General features: G+C 39.3%; 1 pseudogene; it reads right to left on the bottom strand.

The window, feature by feature from the left end:
• Window positions 1–2,005: 2,005 nt before the first annotated feature.
• Window positions 2,006–20,955, bottom strand: part of LOC140712652 (mediator of RNA polymerase II transcription subunit 28-like) — a 30,182-nt pseudogene continuing 11,232 nt past the window's right edge.

The raw sequence follows: 20,955 nt of genomic DNA, 5'->3' as shown, positions 1-20,955 counted from the left end.
TTAATAAAGTCCAGTTATGACGATTTTCTTTCACAGACTGTACTTCTGGTGTTAGATCACAAAACTCATCTCCAAATGCAAAGTTACCTAGATTTTCAACTATGTTTTCTGTTTTCTTCTAGGAGTTTTATAGTTTGGCATTTTTACATTTCCCTCTGTGTTCTATTTTGACTTATGATTTGTGAAGGGTATAAGATCAGTAACTAGATTCATCTTCCTTCTTTCCTTCCTTCCTCCTTCCTTTTTTTTTGCCTGTGGACTTTTCATCGTGCCAGCACCATTTGTTGGAAAGACTATCTATTATCTATTGGATTGTCTTTTTCCTTTGTGGAAGATCATTTGACAATATCTGGGAAGATCTATTTCTCTGCTCTCTGTTCCGTTCCACTGATCTGTTTGTCTGTTCTTCCACCAGGACCCACTGCTGTGATTACTGTAGCTTTGAGTCTCGAAGTCAGGTAGTGTTAGATTCTATTTTGTTCTTCTTCAATATTTCCTTAGATATTCTGAGTCTTTTGACTTTCCATATAAACTTAAAATCTGTTTGTTCAGATCTTCAAAGAAGTTTGCTGGGATTTTGATTGGAATCGCATTAAATCCATAGATCAAGTTGGGAAGAGTTCATGTCTTGACAACAGAGTCTTCCAGTCCACAAACATGGATTGACAGATTCTCCTCTCATCAGAACTTCTTTGACTTTCAAATCAGAATTCTGAAGTTTTCTACAACAGAACCCATACGTATTTTGTTTGATTAATACCTAAATATTTCACTTTTTGGTGCTATTACAAATGGTAATTTGTATTTGAAGTTTAAATTTTCTTGAAAAATTTCTATTTGACATAAAACCTTTGAATTTAATAAAGAATGGCAATAACTCGTTGGTACACACATTAATTCAAAATATTTTCACTAAGCACCAAGTAGAACAGTTCCCAATAATCTTTTCACTGAGAACGCATTTGAAAGAATGCCTAAAACTTAATCTGTTTATTTAAGTTTTTAATCAAAAAATCTAAAGCTGCCAGAGTTTCTAATTACCATGTGATGATCAGGTTAACAACCTTGAGGTCATCTCATATGAGCTTTTTAAGAGCTTGTTTAACCTGTGTATTCTCACCGAGGGGATGTGTTGGCCTCAGGCTGTTAATCACAGGTCCATGTGCCAGATACCGCACATGCACGGACACACACACACACACACACACACACACACACAGAGTAATAAGCATTGTATATCAGCAATACACAATGTATATTTAAGAGGAATAATGTCTACCTGTCATAGATGTGCAATTAGTGAGGGGCACAGAGACAGACACACAGCACCAACCCACAAGGGAGAGCCAGCAAGAGCAGCAGAAGAGAGAAGCCCTGTGCCCAGGGATGCAGCAGAAAGTGCGCGGCAAGGCTTCTGGGACCAGGCAGCATCCAGGTCAGACCAGGAACTGGAGTGGATGTCAGCACGTGTCGGGTGGGGCCTTCAAGGCTCAGGAAGACAAAAACAGCCCAGTGTGGAGTTACCTCACACACCAGCCAATTCTCAGGCCGACAGCCTCTGCTCTTTCACTCAGGTCAGCTTCAAAGGTGCAGGGATATTGGCCATGGGTAGTGAGTATCTGGGGCCAGTGGCACTGATGGTAAAGGAATTTACCAAAACAGTTATAGGTAAAGAAAGGCAGATTTATTAGAGAAAGTATGAAACTATGCTGTAAGAAAGCAATGGGCAGATCAGCAAGAGAGGAGCTGACTACAAGGAGACAAAGGCTTGCTGGGATTTTATAGGATGGTGCTTGTGCTGTGTGCTGGAGAGGGCTTTGTGCAGTGCTGGTAATGCCAAGGTTGTGGTGAGCTAACTTGCATTTTTCGATCAGCTGAGGGTTTGAGTGCAGGAAGATGATGAGTTATCTGTGCAGGAAGGCTGTGTGTCCTGTGTCATGAAGAAAGGCAGATTTACAGCTTATCTGCCTTCTCTTTTTGCTTTCCCCCCACTCCTTTTCCCTAATTAGGACTCCATAGTATTGGCAGATGGCTGCTGAAGGTAAGTTGAGGAGCCCTGAGGGGTGCTGGCTGGTTTTTTCCTGCTGGACACTGCTGTCCTCCAGCTCCTGCTGCCAATGCCTCAGCTTTGTCAAGTGCTTCTGGGCCAGTGCGCCTTTCCGCTGTAACTCATTCCTTAATTCCGAGACATCTTGCATTGTTATTCAAGTATTCACATCAGGAAATGAGTCAACGTGATGAACTCTTTGACAACTTGCTCTGTTTTTTTTTTTGTTTTGTTTTTTAATCAGATAATTTAAGTCTTTTTTTCTAGGAAAAAACGTTCTGTCTTACAACGGCCAGAAACTTCTGGATACCCTCATCAACACCAGTTGGCATTTCTTCCTGATCAGTGCCATCAACAATCCTGACTCACCAGACAAGCAAAGCAGGCCTCAAACGGTGACTCCAAGTCATCCACCAAAGTGCTGGTAGAAGGCCTCGGAGTGCCTGGAGCTGCCTGAGGGAGCACAGCCTGGCCCAGGAACCCCAGTGTGGGTGGCGGGGGCCCCGGTGGCTGCCCAGAACACATACAGCCTCTCGAAGCTGCTGTGTCTGGAATCAAAATTTAATTGAATATTGCAGATATTTAGAAAATCAATTGACCTTTCTGTAGTAACTCAGTAGTCTGTGACCTTGTCATTTCACTTATAAGTTCCAGGGCTTTTTGTTTTGGTTTGGTTTTGGTTAATTCTTTGGGATTTTCTACATAGGCAATCATAATTCGTGAACACAGACAATTTTATTTTTTTCTTCTTAATCTGTATACCTTTTATTTCCTTTTCTTGTCTTTTTCTTTTTTCTTGCATTATTATTTTTAACGGCCACATCTTACTTCTACATATGTATGCGGTACAGTGTGATGGTTCCATACATGTATATAATGTGTAATTATCAAATTAGGGTAATGAACACATCTATCACCTCAAACATTTATCATTTCTTTGTCTTGGGATCATTCATAATCCTCTCTTCTAAGCTATTTGAAAATATGCAATAAATTCCTGTTATAGTCACCCTATAGTGGTATAGAACACTAGGACTTACTCCTCCTATCTAGCCATACTTTTGCCTTCATTAACCAACTTCTGGCCATTTCATCTTCCTCCCTACCTTTCCCAGCCTCTAGTAACCACTTCCTACCCTATTTCTATGAGATCTTTTAGCTTCCACATGTGAGTGAGAACATGTGGTATTTGTCTTTCTGTGCCTGGCTTATTTCACTTAACATAATATCCTCCACACTCATCCATGCTGCCATGAATGAAATAATTTCATTTATTTAATGGCTGAATAATATTCCATTGTATATGTGTACCACAGTTTCCTTATCCATTTATCTGTTGTTGAACACTTAGGTTGATTCAACATTTTGGATATTGTAAATAAGGCTGCAATAAGCATGGGACTGTAGATATCTCTTTGACATACTGATTTTCATTGATTAGGTATACACCCAGCAGTGGGATTGCTGGATGATATAGTACTTCTAGAGGAACCTCCAAGGTGCTTTTCCATAATGGCTGTACTAGTGTATAAGTTCCTCTTTCTCTGCATCCGTGCCAGCCTTTGTTATTTCTGCCTTTTTGATAATGGCCATTCTAACTGGGGTGATACCTTAATGTGGTTTTGATTTGCATTTCTCTGATGATTGGTGATGATGAGCATTTTTTTCATATTCCTGTTGGCTGTTTGCATGTCTTCTTTTGAGCAATCTCTATTCAGCTCATTTGTCCATTTTTAAATTGGATTGTTTTTGTTTTTGTTTTTTGCTATTGAGTTGTTTGAGTTCCTTGTGTATTCTAGATATTAATCCCTTGCAGATAATTAGTTTGGAAATCTTTTCTTCCATTCAGTAGTCTGTCTCTTCACTCGATTGATTGTTTCCCTTGCTGTGCAGAAGTTTTTTAGTTTGATATAATCCAATTTGTCTACTTTTGTGTTTGTTGCCTGTGCTTTTGAGATCTTTTCCAGAAAATCCTTGCTCAGACTAATGTCCTATAACATTTCCCTGCTTTCTCCTAGTTATTTCATTGTTTCAAGTCTTGCATTTAAGAGTTTAATTCATTTTGACTTGATTGTTATATATGGTTAGAGAGGTCTAGTTTTGTTTTTCTGTAGAGGGATGTCCAGTTTTCCCAGCGTCATTTGTTGAAGAGACTTCTTCCCCAGTGAGTGTTCTTGGAGCCTTTGTATAAAATCAGTTGGCTGTAAATACATGAATTGATGTCTAGGTTCTGTATTTTGTTCCATTGGTTTATGTGTTTTGATGCCAGTACCGTGCTATTTGGTTACTACTGCTTTGTAGTATATTTTGAAGTCAGATAGTGTGATGCCTCCAACTTTGCTCCTTTTGCTCAGGATTGCTTTGGCTATTTGGCATCGCTTGTGGCTCCATATGAATTTTAGGACCAGGGTACTAGAGTTGTTTGGCCTGTAGAGCGGGTGTGTCAGTTCAGTCATTGCTGTTTCCCTGGGATATAGAGTACTATATCAGCTCCCCCAGGGATGTGCAGCTGTTCATCTTGGCCAGGGCACTGATTCCCCAGGGAGAAATATACCATTTTAACTGAGTCCTGAAGGTCTCTGTGCAACCCAGACACCATTTCCCTGGGAAGCAGGGCACTACTGCAGCTTAGGTACTAGGGTGCCCTTAACACCATCATTGCCTGGGAGATAGGGCACTACTTCAGCATAGGCACTAGGGACTTGTGACTGCTCTGGGTAGCCAGGGCACTGTTTCCCTGGGGTGCCTGGTGTTGTATTGAGGGGCAGGGCTCAGCAGTGACTGGGAGCCCTGTATCCTTCGGAAGGAGTGTGCAGCTTCTGTTCCAGCCCTGTGGGGCAGGGTGCGACCACGACCAAAGAGGTACATGGAGCCACTGTCAAAGTGTCATTGCCCCAGGTGGGAGTGTGTGGCTTCAGCTCCAGCCGAGGGACCCCTCCGGGCAGGGTCCAGCCACAGCTGAGAGAGGCAGACAAGTGGTTTTGCCTAAGCGCTTTTTCCCCAGGAGGGAGTGTGCAGTTTCAGCTCAGCCCTGGGGGTGTTGGGGAAGGGGAGGGAGAGGTAGAGCCACTCCACCACTGTTTGCCCCATGGGAAAGGGTGTAACAGCTGTTCACAGCTCAGCTGGGGATGCTGGGCCACCAGGAAGGGTTGTTTGGTGGCAGTTGAACCTCAGGTATGAAGGGGAGCCACAGCTACTCGCCCCGGGAGCAAGACACACTCCAGTGGTCATTCTAATTCCAAGACAGAGTATGTGATGAAAATAAAACATGTCAGGACCTCCAAACTTGTTATGCCAGAGGGAAGGTCACACAACACTGCCATCTTTTACCCAAATAAATAGTCATCACTTTATAGTCTTGTGCCAAAGCATTCCCCATTAGCCAGACCACCACAGAAAGGCAAAAGACTCCCGACATCTTGAAACCTTGCAACCTTTCAAGGGTGCCTATCTGCTTATGAAACAAGGACATGTCCGCTGTAACTTTAGGTCTGCACTCTATGTCTAGCTCCTGAAACTAGTCTGCCAGGTTCCACGCTGATGATGCTTATCTTCCTGGGTACAGAACAAAGACAAGGTAAAGTCAACCATTCTTCTGCCCACCTGCCATCCTACATGCCTTCCCCCTGTAAAGAAATGTATAAATTCTAAACGTCCTGAAAACCTGTTTGGATAACATTGGACACAGATATGTCTGTGACTTGTGTTTTTCCCTAACACACCCTCAAGTTCTGGCTTAATAAAACTTGATCGATTGAGACTCCTGTGTCCTTCACTAATTTTGATTAACAGGTAACACAGTAGCTGTGGGGGGCCATAGAGTGTAAACCAAAAAGTATCTAAGACAAGTCTCAATCAATTTGGAAAGTTATTTTGCCAAGGGTCAAGATCATGGCCTGGGACACAGCCTCTGGAAGTCCTGAGAACATGTGCCCAAGCGGTTGGGTCACAGTTTGATTTTGTAAATTTTAGGAGGGCAGAAGTTACAGGCAGACATCGATCAATACATGCGAGGTTTACACTGTTTTGGTCTGGAAAGGTGGGACATCTGGAGGGGTGGGGTGAGACGGCTTCCAGGTCATAGGTAGATTTGAAGATTTGCTGACTGGCAATTGGTTGAAAGAGTTAAGTTTTGCCTGAAGAGTTGAAATCAACAGAAAGAAATGCTTTGGGTTAATGTAAGTGGGGGGTTGTGGAAGCCAAGGTTCTTGTTATGCAGATGAAGCATCCAGGTAGCAGGCCTCAGAGACCATAGATGGTAAATGTCTTCTTATCAGTACTTAAAAGGTGCTAGACCTGAAAAGATTTAGTAAGAGAAGGAGATTCTCTACAGAATGTAAATTTCCCCCACAAGAGACAGCTTTGCAGGGCCACTTAAAAATACATCAAAGAAATATATTTTGGGGTAAAATGTGTTGATTTCTTTCAGGGCCTGCTATTTGTCACATGATGCTATACTAGAGCCTGTTCCAGGGCGCTCTCTCCTGGCTTTTAGTGTTGCTGGCCATCCTTGGTGTTTCTGGTCCGGTACAAACATCACTTGAGACTCTGCCTCCATCTTCACATGACCATCTTCCCTGCATGTTTCTGTTTCTGGGTCTCTTCTCCTGTTCATATAAGGACACCAGACATGTTGGATTAGGGCCCACCCTAATGACCTCATCTTAACTTGATTATATCTAAAATGACTGTTTTCAAATAAATTCACCTTCACAGGGACCAGGGTTTAGGACTTTCAAGTATCTTTTTGGGAGAACATAATTCAGCCTAGCCGTTGTAGTGTATAATATTGTTTAAACATGATTGGATTCCGTTTTCTAATCGTTTGTTGAGAATTTTTATATCTATGCTCATGAGAGACACTGGTCTGTAGTTTTCCTTTCTGATAATGTCTTCATCTGGTGTTGGTATTAGGTTGACGGTAGCCACAGAGAATGAGTTAGGAGGGGAGCCCTCTGCTCTTATTTTCTGGAAGAGATTGTGGAACATTCCTATAATTTCTCCCTTTTTTTTTTTTTTTTTTTTTTTTTGAGGCGGAGTCTTGCTCTGTCGCCCAGGCTGGAGTGCAGTGGCACTATCTCGGCTCACTGCAAGCTCCGCCTCCTGGGTTCACGCCATTCTCCTGCCTCAGCCTCCCGAGTAGCTGGGACTACAGGCGCCTGCCACCACGCCTGGCTAATTTTTTTGTATTTTTAGTAGAGATGGGGTTTCACCGTGTTAGCCAGGATGGTCTCGATCTCCTGACCTCGTGATCCACCCATCTCGGCCTCCCAAAGTGCTGGGATTACAGGCTTGAGCCACCGTGCCCGGCCAATTTCTCCCTTAAATATTTGGTGGAGTTAAGCAGTGAAGCCATCTGGGCTTGGTGGTTTCTGTTTGGGGGACTTATGAATTTTTCATTTATTTAATAGGCCTTCATCTATGATAGATATAGGCCTATTAAAATTTTCCTCCTTGTGGCCAGGTGCGGTGGCTCATGCGTGTAATCCCAACTCTTTGAGAGGCAGAGGCGGGCAGATCATGAGGTCAGGAAATCGAGATCATCCTGGCTAACACAGTGAAACCCTGTCTCTACTAAAAATACAAAAAAATAGCCGGGTGCGGCGGCGGGCCCCTGTAGTCCCACCTACTTGGGAGGTTGAGGCAGGAGAATGGCGTGAACCCCAGAGGTGGAGCTTGCAGTGAGCCGAGATCGCACCACTGCACTCCAGCCTGGGCGACAGAGCAAGACTCTGTCTCAAAAAAAAAAAAAAAAAAAAAATTATTCATCTTTGTGAGTTTTGGTAGTTTGTGTCTTTCAAAGAATTGATCCATTTCATTAAAGTTATATAATTTGTGGACACATATTTTGTGGACATAGTTTTCATAGCATTTTTTATGATTCTTTCAATATTTATGGGGTCAGTAGTGGTGACTTCTTTTACATTTCAAATATTAGTAATTTGTGTTTTCTCTCTTTTTTACTTGGTTAGCCTGGCTAGACATTTATCAGTTTTATTGGCTTTTTGAAAAAGGTTATGAAAAACCAGGTTATGATCCCATAATTTTCTCTCTTTTTTTCTGTGTCCAATTTTATTGATTTCTGATTTAATTTTTATTATATCTGTTATTCTGCTTGCTTTAGGCTTAAATTGTTATCTTTCTACAGTTTCCAGGGATGGAAACTCAGGTTACTGAATTTAGATATTTCTTCCCTGTATAACAAATGCATACGTCATCTATCAATAGCCATATCCAGGCACTGCTTTTGTTGCATCCCACAAATTTCATGAGTTGTATTTTCATTTTCATTTACTTCAGAATATTAATTTTTATTTATCTTGAGAATTCTTTGACCTGTGTGCCATTTTAAGGTGTGCTGTTTAATTTCCAGATACTTGGGGATTTTCCAGCTGTCTTATTGCTGTTAGTTTCTAATTTTATTTCATTGTGGTCTGAAAGATGCTTTGTATTTTTGTTTTTTACGTTTGTTAATGTATGGTTTATGGCCCAGTGTGTGTTCTAATTTTGTGAGTGTTCCATGAGAGCTTAAGAAGAATATGTAATGTATCCTGCTGCTGTTATAATTAAGTTAGCTACTCTCACTTTCTTTTGATTAGTGTTGGCATAGTATATCATTCTCTATTACTTGACTTTCAACCTATCTAAATCTTTGTTTTTTAAATGAGTTACTTACAGATAACATATAATTGGATCTTGTTTTTTTATCCTCACTGGCCATCTTTCTTCTAATTGGCATATTTAGACCATTCACATTCAACATGATCATTCATATAGTTGGATTAATATATATCACATTTGTATCTGTTTCCATTCATTAATTCCACTTTTCTTTGTTTCTTCTCTTCACCACAGATACCTCTTTTTACTGTCTTCTCTGGTTTTAATAAGTATTTTATACAATTCCAATTTAGCTCCTCCATTAGGCTATCACTAGGGTATCAAAACAATATGTTTATATTTTTTAAAATTTTAGGTTGTCCTAGAGCTCACAATATACAATTTTAACTAATATAAGTTGAACTTTGAATAACACTATATTGCTTCATGTGAAGCATATGTACCTTAAACAGAGCATTTTCAATTCATATCTATATCAGTGTTCCCAATCTGTATCAGTAAGGATAAAGATGGCCTGAATAGCTCTAACAGTCAACTTGATCTAACTGGAATAACCCATCTAATGTGTAGGATACGCATTATTCTCAAACTCTCATGCAACAGTCATCAAATTAGACCACATTCTAGGCCATAAAACACACATTAACAAACGTAAAAAATAAAAACACGAAGGATCTTTCAGACCACAGTGGAATAAAATTAGAAGTCAACAACAGTAAAATAGCTTTCCCCAAATATCTGAAAATTAAACAGCGTACTTTTAAACAGCACATGGATCAAAGAAGAATTATCAAGATAAATGAAAATTAATATTTTGAACTAAATGAAAATACTACTTATCACAATTTGTGAGATGCAGGAAATGCAAAGCTTAGAGGACTATTAATAGCATTAAAATGTACATATTATAAAGAAAGACGTATCTAATTTCAACAACCTAAGATTCCATTTCAGGAAACCAAAAGGAGAACAATTTAAGGCTAAAACAAGCAGAATAACAAAAATAATAAAAACTAAATCTGAATTAATGAAATATACAATGGAAAAAAGTAGAGAAAATCACTGAAACCAAAAGCTTTTTAAAAGAGATCAATAAAATTGGCACAAACTTCAAACCAAACTGCACCAAAAAAAAAAAAAAAAGAGAAGACACAAATTACTAATATCAGGAATGAAGAAGGAATCATCATTACTGATTCTTTGGACATTAAAAGAATAATAAGGAATACCATGACTACTCTGTCTGCAAATTTGATAACTAGCCAAAATGAACCAATCCCTTGAAATATAGAAACTATCAAAAATCACAGAAAAAGAAAAAGATTATCTGAATTGCCATGTCTACATGTATGTAATAAAGAAGTTGAATGAATAATTAATGACTTCAACAGCAACAAAAAAACGCACTACTTTCAGATAATTTCACTGGTGAGTTCTACCAAACATTTAAGGAAGGAAAAATTAATATTAATTCTCCATAATCTCTTCCAATAAAGAGAAGTAGAGAAAACACTTTTTTATCTCATTCTACACCGCTAGCATTACTCTAACACCAAAGGAGACAAGGAAAACTACAAACCAGTATCTCTTATGAACACACACACAAAACTCCTCAACAAAATATCAAGTCAGATCCAACTGTATAAAAAATAAATTAAAAACTGCTACCCAGATATCCAAGGCTGTTTCAATACTTCAAAATTACTCTAATCACCATATCAACAGGCTAAAGAAAAAAAATTAGATGATTATATCAAAGGATCCAGTAAAAGCATTTATCAAATCCTACATCCATTCATGAAAAAATTCTTAGCAAACTAGGAATAGAGATGCTGTTTCTCAACTTGATAAAGTTCATCTACAAGCAAACTTTTAGCTACAAGGAAACATCACTTAATGGTGAGAAGCTGGTCACTTTCCCACTAAGATCACAAACAAGGTAAGGATGTCCCTGTTCACCACATCCACCCAACATTGCACTGGAATTCCTAGCATATGCAACAATACAAGAAGAAGAAATGAAAGGTATATATATTGGACAGAAAGAAATAAAAATGAAGAGATAAAGGAAAGTAGTTATTTTTTTACTAACAATGCTGAAACAAACAAAAGTGTATGTGAAAGAAAGTAAACCTAAACACGAGCCTAGCACTTTCTCCCCAAATTAATCCAAAATGGATCATAGATGTTAAGTATAAAATGTAAAACTATAAAATGTCTAGAAGAAAACATAGGAGGAATTCTGTGCGACCCTGTGTTTGATGATGTTTTTAGATACCACTCCAAAAGCATGATTCATGAAAGAAAAATTAACTTTGGACATTATTTAGATAAAATTTTCTGCCAGCAAAAGATATTGTTAACAGAATATAAAGACAGTCCGTGAAATGGGAGAAAAATCTTTGCAAAATGCATATCTGATAAAGGACTTATATTCAAACTATACAAAAAGTTGTTAAAATTTAATAAGAAAACAACCCAAATTAAAAATGAACAAAAGGGGCCGGGCGCGGTGGCTCAAGCCTGTAATCCCAGCACTTTGGGAGGCCGAGACGGGCAGATCACGAGGTCAGGAGATCGAGACCATCCTGGCTAACCCGGTGAAACCCCGTCTCTACTAAAAAATACAAAAAAAAAAACTAGCCGGGCGAGGTGGCGGGGTGCCTGTAGTCCCAGCTACTCGGGAGGCTGAGGCAGGAGAATGGCGTCAACCCGGGAGGCGGAGCTTGCAGTGAGCTGAGATCCGGCCACTGCACTCTAGCCCGGGCGACAGAGCGAGACTCCGTCTCAAAAAAAAAAAAAAAAAAAAAAAAAAAATGAACAAAAGGCCAGAACAGACAACTCATCAGAAAAGATATACAGATATCAAATACGCATATGGAAGTGCATATTTGTCAAATGTACATTTCCATATGTATATTTGATATACATAATTGCATAATTCATCATTAGAGAATTAAAAATTAAAACAATAACACACTTACTCAAATGGCTAAAATCCAACAACCTGACAATACCAAATGCTGATGAGCATGCAGAGCAGTAGGAACTCTCACCCATTGATGGTGGGAATGCAACATAGTACCACCACTTCAGAAGATAGTTTGGCAGTTTCTTACAAAGCTGAGCATAGTCTTACCATATGATCAGGCTATCACACTCCTAATGATTTTCACGACTGATTTGAAAACTTTATGTCTACACAAAAACCTACATGTGAATTTTCATAGCAGCTTTATTCATAATCACCAAAAGTTAGAAGCAACAAAGATAACCTTCAACAGGTGAATGAATAAGCAAACTTTGGTACATCCATACAATGGAATATTATTCAGTAATAAAAATAAATTAGCTGTCAAGCCACAGAAAGGCATGGAGACACCTTAAGTGCATATTGATAAATGAAAGAAGCTAGTCTGAAAGGTGATATACTATACAGTTGTTATATAGCATATATCAATAATTATTATATAACATGGAAAATGTCAGTTGTTGTCAGGGTAGGGGAAGGAAGAAAGTTTAAAAGGTGAAGCAAAGGAATTTTTAGAACAATAAATCTATTTTTTAAGTACTATATTCTGTATGATGCTCTAATGGTGGATACTTGACATTATGCAATTCTCAAAATCCAGAGTACTTTACAGAATAAAAGATAAATGTTAATGTATGCAAAATTTTAAAAAGTCATTTAGGAGGTTGGAGGCTCTTAGGAAAGAATGCAGACTATGACAAAAACATCTAACTGTATTACAAGTGTATAAAACAACCTCACTGAAGGGAGTGGAAAGAAAAGGTGCTAACCTAAGTAACCTTGGAAATCAGTGTTGCCTGGAAGACTGAAGGAAAGGACGCTGCACATAAGAACTGTACTCTACTTGATAATGTCGTTTCCCACAGGCATGAGGGTGAACAATTCTTATGCCACTATACATGTATGCTAAAGTTGGACAGTTAGGCTAATGGATGGCAGATGGTGGGTGCCAGGTTTCTCACTGGGTGGGATAAGCAAAGGAAGGAAGCTAGAATAATCTACATAGTAATAGATTTGGAAACATCAAATGAAGTCATGATTACTTAAAGAAATATTTATAAATATATGTATATACATGGGCTGGTATACACACATATATTTCCTCACTGTGTCAACAGAGAGAGCCTAAACAAATCAACACCTCAATAGCAACAAACACACCTGGCACCCAGATCTTGATTTCTTTCTTTTTTTTTAATGGAGTCTTGCTCTGTTTCTCAGGCTGGAGTGCAGTGGCATGATCTCGACTCAGCGCAGCCTCCACCTCCCAGGATCAAGTGATTCTTGTGCCTCAGTCTTCTAAGTAGCTGGGATTACAGATGTATGCCACCACACCCGGCTAATTCTTGTATTTTTAGTAGAGATGGGGTTTCACCATGTTGGTCAGGCTGGTCTCGAACACCCGACCTCAGGTGATCTATCCACATCGACCTCCCAAAGTGCTGGAATTACAGGCGTGAGTCATTGTGCCTGGCCCAGATCTTGATTTCTAAAAAAATTCTCCAATAAAAGGAGCCAAGATTTCTTGGAGAAGTGGCTGACTCTAGGACTGGGGCTAGAAATATAAAAGATGAGCCTAGAGCATCTTGTAGTTCCAGAAAGTTAGGAAGTGCCTGACATAAAAACCCACATTGGTGGCAACATGTCAGAGAGACACAGGAGCCAACTGAAACAGCCCCCCAGTGGCCAAGATTGGAATAGAGTAACAAAATAAATAAAATAATATTTAATCATAGTCCAAAGTATAAAATAAGTATCCATGAATCCATGCTGATATAAATTAATTATTGAATAAACAAGTTAATGAGGTAGAAGAAACAAAAGTCCTGCATAGAAAAATTCTGAATATTTTATGATGCTACTCTTCCCTCAAGGAAAGGAAGCATAACTTCCCACTCTTTAATTGTGGGGCGCACATGAAGACTTCCTTCTAAAGAATACAGTATGGAAAGGAGGGAGGGGAAAGAGTCACTTTACAGTGGAGAAAACTCACCACACTACCTCAAGGTCAACATCAACAGGGATAAATGATGTTGATACGATGTCGATAGTATGTACCCTTGATATAAGGTGACAAAAATGGTACTTTACTTCTGTGGTCTTCTCCCCAAAATCCATCATTTCAGTCTTATAATGAAAAAAAGTCACATAAATCCTAATAAAATTATATTCTACAACATACCTCAGCCATTGCTCTGAGAGCCCTCAGCTAAACTGGGGTTTCAGTATCATAACAGCTAGCAACCCTGCCCTAACAGAATATGAAGAGGGGCTGGATGTGGGTGTTTATGGAATCTTTTTTTTTTTTTTTTTTTTAGATGGAGTTTTGCTTTTTTTGCCTTGCCCAGACTGGAGTGCAGTGGTATGATCTCGGCTCACTGCAACCTCCACCTCTCAGGTTCCCAGGTTCAAGCAATTTTCCTGCCTCAGCTTCCTGAGTAGATGGGATTACAGGCATGCACCGCCACACCTGGCTAATTTTGTATTTTTAGTAGAGACAGGGTTTCTCCATGTTGGTCGGGCTGGTCTTGAACTCCCGACCTCAGGTGATCCACTCACCTCAGCCTCCCAAAGTGTTGGGATTGCAGGTGTGAGCCACCATGACTGGCCTATGGTATCCTTTCATGGGATATTTCTATCACCTGGAAGACAACCTAATACCTAGTGTCTGACCCATAGCCAGGGAGGTTCCTTGCACTGAAAACTTGTTATACTGGCAGATAGCTTAGTGGCTCTTGTCTGACTCACGTCCAGCTTGTGTCTGCCTGATTATCACTCTGATGCTGGGAACCTAACCTTGTGTTCTGCCAGCATCGCAGGGGAAACCAGATCTGGGGTATCCCCTGGTTCTTCTGGTGGAAGGTGAAAATTCAATACACCGCCACGATATGTAATATGTTCAAAGCTTTATTACAAATAGATCTTGGACAGGGAGAGCACAGTTAGGAGGGAAGTCCTTCATCCTCCAGCCACTTGAAGTTCATGGGCAAATGAAAGGTTCATTTGAAAGAAGCCACAGGAAAGCAGGGAGCCCAGTCTGCTGGGTGTGGGAGATGCCTCTAAGTTCACTTTTGTTTGTTTGTTTTTGGTTTTGAAGATCTTGTTGCATACCAAACTTCTAAGTTCTTCTCTCTAGCCACTGGCTTCAATCTTTTGGATGTTCTACTTCTAATGCCTAGGTAGCAACCATTGCTGTGGCATTCTCACTACACTAGTACTCCTCAAAACTGTCAAGGCCATCAAAAACAAGGAAAGTTTGAGAAACTGTCACAGCCAAGAGAAGCATAAGGAGTCATAACAGCTAAATGTAATGTGAGAGCCTGGATGACCTGCTGGAACCGAAAAAGTGTGTTACTTGAGACATAAATATAAACTAAAAAAAAAAATAGATAAAAACTAAACTATCTGAATAAACTATGACATTAGATAACAATAAATATTTGTTCATCAATTGTAATAAATGTACCACATCAATGTAAAATGTTAATGATAGGGAAAACTGGGTGCAGAAGATATAAACAAACAGTTTATATTGGCAGATTTGTGGCTGTTGTTCAATCCATGTCCCGTTTATGTCTCCCTGAACATCAGTCTGGGAACTATTTGTACTATCTTCTCAATTTTTCTATAAATTTAAAACTATTTTTTAAAAAATAAATTACATATAAAACAAACAAACAAAACAGAAGGAAATACACCATGATGAAGTGCAATTTATTCCAAGTAAGCAATACTGGTTTAAAATTAGAAAGCCAATTAATATAATCCATCACATCAACAGGCTAAAGAAGAAAAGTGACATCATATCAATAGGTGCAGAAAAAGCATTTGACAAAATCCAAAACCCATTCATAATTTAAAATTCTGAGTAATCTAAGAATAGAGGAGAAACTTCCTCAACTTAATAAAGAATATCTACAAAAAAACAAAAACCAACCAACAACTAATATTATATATAATGGTGAGAAACTAGATTTCCTGCTCAGATCAGGGGCAAGAATGTTCCCTGTCAACACTGCTTTTCTACATTGTACTAGAAGTCTTAGCTACTGTGATATGACAAGAAAAAGAAATAAAAAGTATATAGATTGGGAAGGAATAAATAAAATTCTTTATTTGCAGATGACATGATCATTTATGTTAAAAAAAAAAAAAAAAAAGACCAGAAAAAACCCCTCCTAAAACTAACAGGTGGTGTAGTGTCCCCACAAAACTTCTTGTTGAACTGTAATTCCCAGTGTTGGGAATTACAACAGTGGGGCCTGATGGGAGGTGATTGGATCATGGGGTAGATCCTTCATGAATGGTTTAGCACCATCCCCCCTGCCTTGGTACTGTATAGTGAGTGACTTCTCACAAGATCTGGTTGTTTAAAAGTGTGTAGCACACTCCCCTCTTGGTCCTGCACCTGCCATGTGAGATGCCTCCTCCCACTTTGCCTTCTGCCATGAGGCCTGAGGCCTCCCCAGAAGCAGATGCCACCATGCTTTCTATACAGCCTGCAGAACTGTGAGCTAATTAAATCTCTTCTTTATAAATTACCCAGTCTCAGGTATTTCTTTATAGCCGTGTGAGAATTGACTAATACAGGTGATTACTGCAAGGTTGCAGGATACAACATTAACATACAAAAGTCAATTGCTCTTCTATATACCAGCAATAGACAAGTGGAATCTGAAATTAAAGACATATTAACATTTACTTTAGCATCCCTCAAAAATGAAATACTTAGGTATAAAGCTAACAAAATATGTATATGACCTATATGATGAAAACTAGAAAACTCTCATGAAATAATTTTTTAAAAACAAAATATTGAGAGATATTTCTTGTTCATGGACAGGAAGACTCAATATTATTAAGATGTCAGTTCTTCCCAACTTGATGTACAGATTCCATACAATCCCAACTAAAATCCCAGCAAGTAATTTTGTGGGTATTAACAAATAAATTATAAAGTTTATGTGGAGGCCGGGCACAGTGGCTCACACCTGTAATCCCAGCAATTGGGAGGCCAAGGCAGGCAGAACACTTGAGGTTAGGAATTTGAGACCAGCCTGGCCAACATGGTGAAACTGCATCTCTACTAAAATACAAAAAAATTAGCCAAGTGTGGTGGTGCACACCTATAATTCCAGATACTCAGGAGGCTGAGGCAGGAGAATTGCTTGAACCTGGGAGGTGGAGGTAGCAGTGAGCTGAGATTGCACCAGTGCACTCCAGCCTGGGTGACAGAGTGAGACTCCATCTCAAAAATAAATAAATAAACAAATAAATAAATAAAGTTTGTGTGGAGAGGCAAAGGACTCAGAGTATTAATACAATATTGGAGGAAAAGAACAAAGCCGGAGGACTGACTCAACTTCAAGACTCACTATGAAACTATAGTAATCAAGGTAGTGTGGTACTGGTGAACAAATAGACAAAAGATCAATGGAACAGAAGAGAGGCCTGTAATAGACTCACGTAAATATAGTCAATGGATCTCTGACAAAGGAGCAAAGGAAATACAATAACAAAAAGATAATCTCTTCAACAAATGGTACTGGAACAACTGTAATACTATGGGTAAAAAATATCCATGTGTAAAAAAAGGAATCTAGACACAGACTTTACACCCTTCACAAAAATAAACTCAAAATGGATGACATCCTTAAATGTAAAACACAAAACTATAAACCCTTAGAAACTAACATAGGAGAAAGTCTAGAGGATCTTGGGTTTGGTGATGACTTTTTAGACACAACACCAAAGACACTAGCCATGAAAGAAAGAAAAGGTAAGTTAGGCTTTGTTGAAATTAAATATTTCTGCTCTATAAGAGACACTGTCAAGATAATGGAAATGCAAGCCACAGACTGGGAATGACATGTCTTTGCAAATGATATATCTGATAAAGGACTGTCATCCAAAATGCAAAAAGAACTTTTACAACTCGAAAATAAGAAAACACACGACCCAATTAAAAAATGGGCCAAAGACCTTAACAGACACCTCAGCACAGAAGATAAACAGACAGTAAATAAGCATATGAAAAGATGCTCCACGTCATGTCATCAGGGAAATGAAAATTAAAACAACAACATGCCACTACACACCTATTAGAATGGTCAGAATCCAGAACACTGACAACACCAAACGCTGGTTAGGATGCGGAGCAACAGGAACGCTCATTCACTGCTGGTAGGAATACACAACGACACAGCCACTTTGGAAGACAGCTTGGCACTTTCTTACAAAACTAAATATATTCTTACCATGTGATCCAGCAGTCATGTACCTTGGTATTTATCCAAAGGACTTGAAATCTCATGTCCACATAAAAACCTCTACACAGATGTTTATAACAGCATTATTCATAAATGTCAAAACCTGGAAGCAATCAAGATGTATTTCATGTCCTTATCAAGTGAATGGATAGATTCAGACAATGAAAATACTATTGACCTTAATAAGCAAGACTAAGCAAAAAGAACCAACCTGGGTAGATACTCAGTAGTGGAATTGCTGGATCAAATGGTAGTTCTACTTTTAGTTCTTTAAAGAATCTCTATACTGTTTTCCATAGTGGTTGACCTAGTTTACATTCCCACCAGCAGTGTAGAAGTGTTCCCTGTTCACCACATCCATGCCAACATCTATTATTTTTGGATTTTTTGTTACGGCCATTCTTGCAGGAGTAAGATGGTATCACATTGAAGAAAAGAAGTCACTATACGAAAAAGATACTTGCACATGCATGTTCGTAGCAGCACAATTCGCAATTGCAAAAACATGGAACCAACCCAAATGGCCATCAATTGAGTGGTTAAAGAAACTGTGAGATTATATATCTATACATAAATAATATGAAATATATGGAATAATGGAATACTACTTAGCCATAAAAAGGAATGAATTAATGGCATTCGCAGTGACCTGGATGAGATTGGAGACTATTATTCTAAGTGAAGTAACTCAGGAATGGAAAACCAAACATTCTGTGTTCTCACTCGTAAGTTGGAGTTAAGCTATGATGATGCGAAGGCATAAGAATAACTCAAAGGACTTTGGGGACTCAGAGGGAAAGGGTAGGAAGCGGGTGCGGGATAAAAGACTACAAACTGGGTTCAGTGTATACTGCCCAGGTGATGGCTGCACCGAAATCTCACAAATCACCACTAAAGAACTTACTCATGTAACCAAACACCACCTGTTCCCCAATAACCTGTGGAAATAAAAAATTTTAAAAATACTATTGGCATTAAAAAGAGATGAGCTATCAAGGCATGAAAAGACACAGATAAACATTAAATGCATATTACTAAGTGAAAGAAGTCAATCTGAAAAGGCTATTATGTATTATGTGATTCAAATATATGACATTCTGGAAAAGGCAAAACTATGGAAACAGTAAAGACATCAGTGGTTGCCAAGGGATGGGGAAGGCGGGAGAGGGATGAATAGGTGGAGCACAGAGGATTTTTAGGTAGGATGCTCTATATGATACTGTAATAGTAAATACATGTCATTGTAGATTTGATAGTGCTGTCGTAAGAGCTTTGTTTTAACCCCATTAATGTCTGCTTTGCTCTGCCCATCTTTCTTTCTTTTCTCTTTCTTCTTCTTTTTTTTTTTTTTTTAATTTTGCTCTTGTCACCCAGGCTGGAGTGCAGTGGTGCGATCTCAGGTCACTGCAACCTCTGCGTCCTGGATTCAAGTGATTCTTGTGCCTCAGCCTCCCGAGTAGCTGGGATTACAGGCTCCCACCACCACACCCGGATAATCTTTGTATTTGTAGTAGAGACAGAGTTTCACCACGTTGGTCAGGCTGGTCACAAACTCCTGACCTGGGATTACAGGCGTGAGCCCCTGTGCCCAGCCTTATTATTATTATTTTTAATTAGAGATGAGGTCTTGCTATGTAACCAGGCTGGTCTCAAACTCCTGGCCTCAAGCGGTCCTCCCACCTCAGCCTTCCAAAGTGCTGGGATTACAGGTGCGAGCTACCACACTTAGTCATGTTCTTTCCATTTCTTAATAACTGTTGAAGGATGTTCACCTGCTAGGATGGGCTGCTTCACTCTCCCAGCTGACTTTCCTCATTCTTTTGCAAAGCAGTCTAAATTTCCTCACAATCTGCTGTTTCAACATAACTTTTTCCTTTGACCCTGCAGCCAGTGACTGTATCTTGGACCTCCCAGAACCCAGGATTGGTGCAATGTCAGGATTCACCCCAACATCTTCCATACCTTCCCCTCTAACTTTCCCATTGGTTGTGGCCCCGAGGCAACCATCTCAGCCTCATTACCCTTTGGCTCAGCCTTAGAACCTCTCTCTTGCTTTCATTTCAGCTTTTACAGAAACAATAACTTACAGTGGACCCATATGAAGTGCCACTAGTGATGCTGGAAGTGCTCCCAAGAAGCAGAGAAAAGTAATGACATTACAAGAAAAAAGTTGAATTTCTGGGTATGTACTGAGGTCTGCAGGTGCAGTTGCACCATTTCAGACAGACGATTCATCTTGTAAACAGATGACAGAAAACTTAATGATGTTGATAAATACAGTACAGTACTGTAAATGTATTTTCCCTTCTTTATGATTTTCTTATTAATAGTTTCTTTTTTCTAGTGTACTTTATTGGAAGAATACAGTTTATAATACCTATAACATACAAAATAAGTGTTAACTGTTGATGTTGTCAGTAAGGCTTCTGGTCAACAGTGGGCTGTTAGTAGTCAGTAGCCTACTGTTATAAGTGCCTCAGTGGTAATAGCCTATCACTGTAATTGTCAGAAGTGAAAGTGGTCTTGCAGACTGTTTTCTCTGCCTTTACAGTTTGATAAAACCCTTGGAGCTGAAAGTGGAGTTCACTAGAATGACCCCGACTGACAGAAAAATGTGGTTTGGAAAAAGGAGCAACGAGAGGGCAGGAAATGAAGGATCTCTCTTTTACTTTCACTCTTTCTTTTGTTTTAGCTTTTAGGGAACACAATAACCAAGAGATTGCATATCTAGCTTGATTTTTGTTACTTTGTATTTCCTCATGCATCTGGCCAGCAGTTCTGGGGATTTGGATCCATCATTTCCAAATTCTGTTGGAAACTTTTACCTCCTGTAACTGACCACAGCACGGCTGCAGTTCCACACCACACATGACCCATAGCCATCCAGAAACCAGAGGTCCTTCATCCCCTGCCCTCTCATTGATCCTTTTCCCAAACCACACGTTTCAGTGAGTCGGGGTCATTCTAGCGAATTTCACTTCCAATTC

This window comes from Chlorocebus sabaeus, chromosome 10 (genome assembly GCF_047675955.1).
Source record: "Chlorocebus sabaeus isolate Y175 chromosome 10, mChlSab1.0.hap1, whole genome shotgun sequence".
NCBI lineage: Eukaryota > Metazoa > Chordata > Mammalia > Primates > Cercopithecidae > Chlorocebus > Chlorocebus sabaeus.
This window is presented reverse-complemented; position numbering and strand designations above follow the sequence as displayed.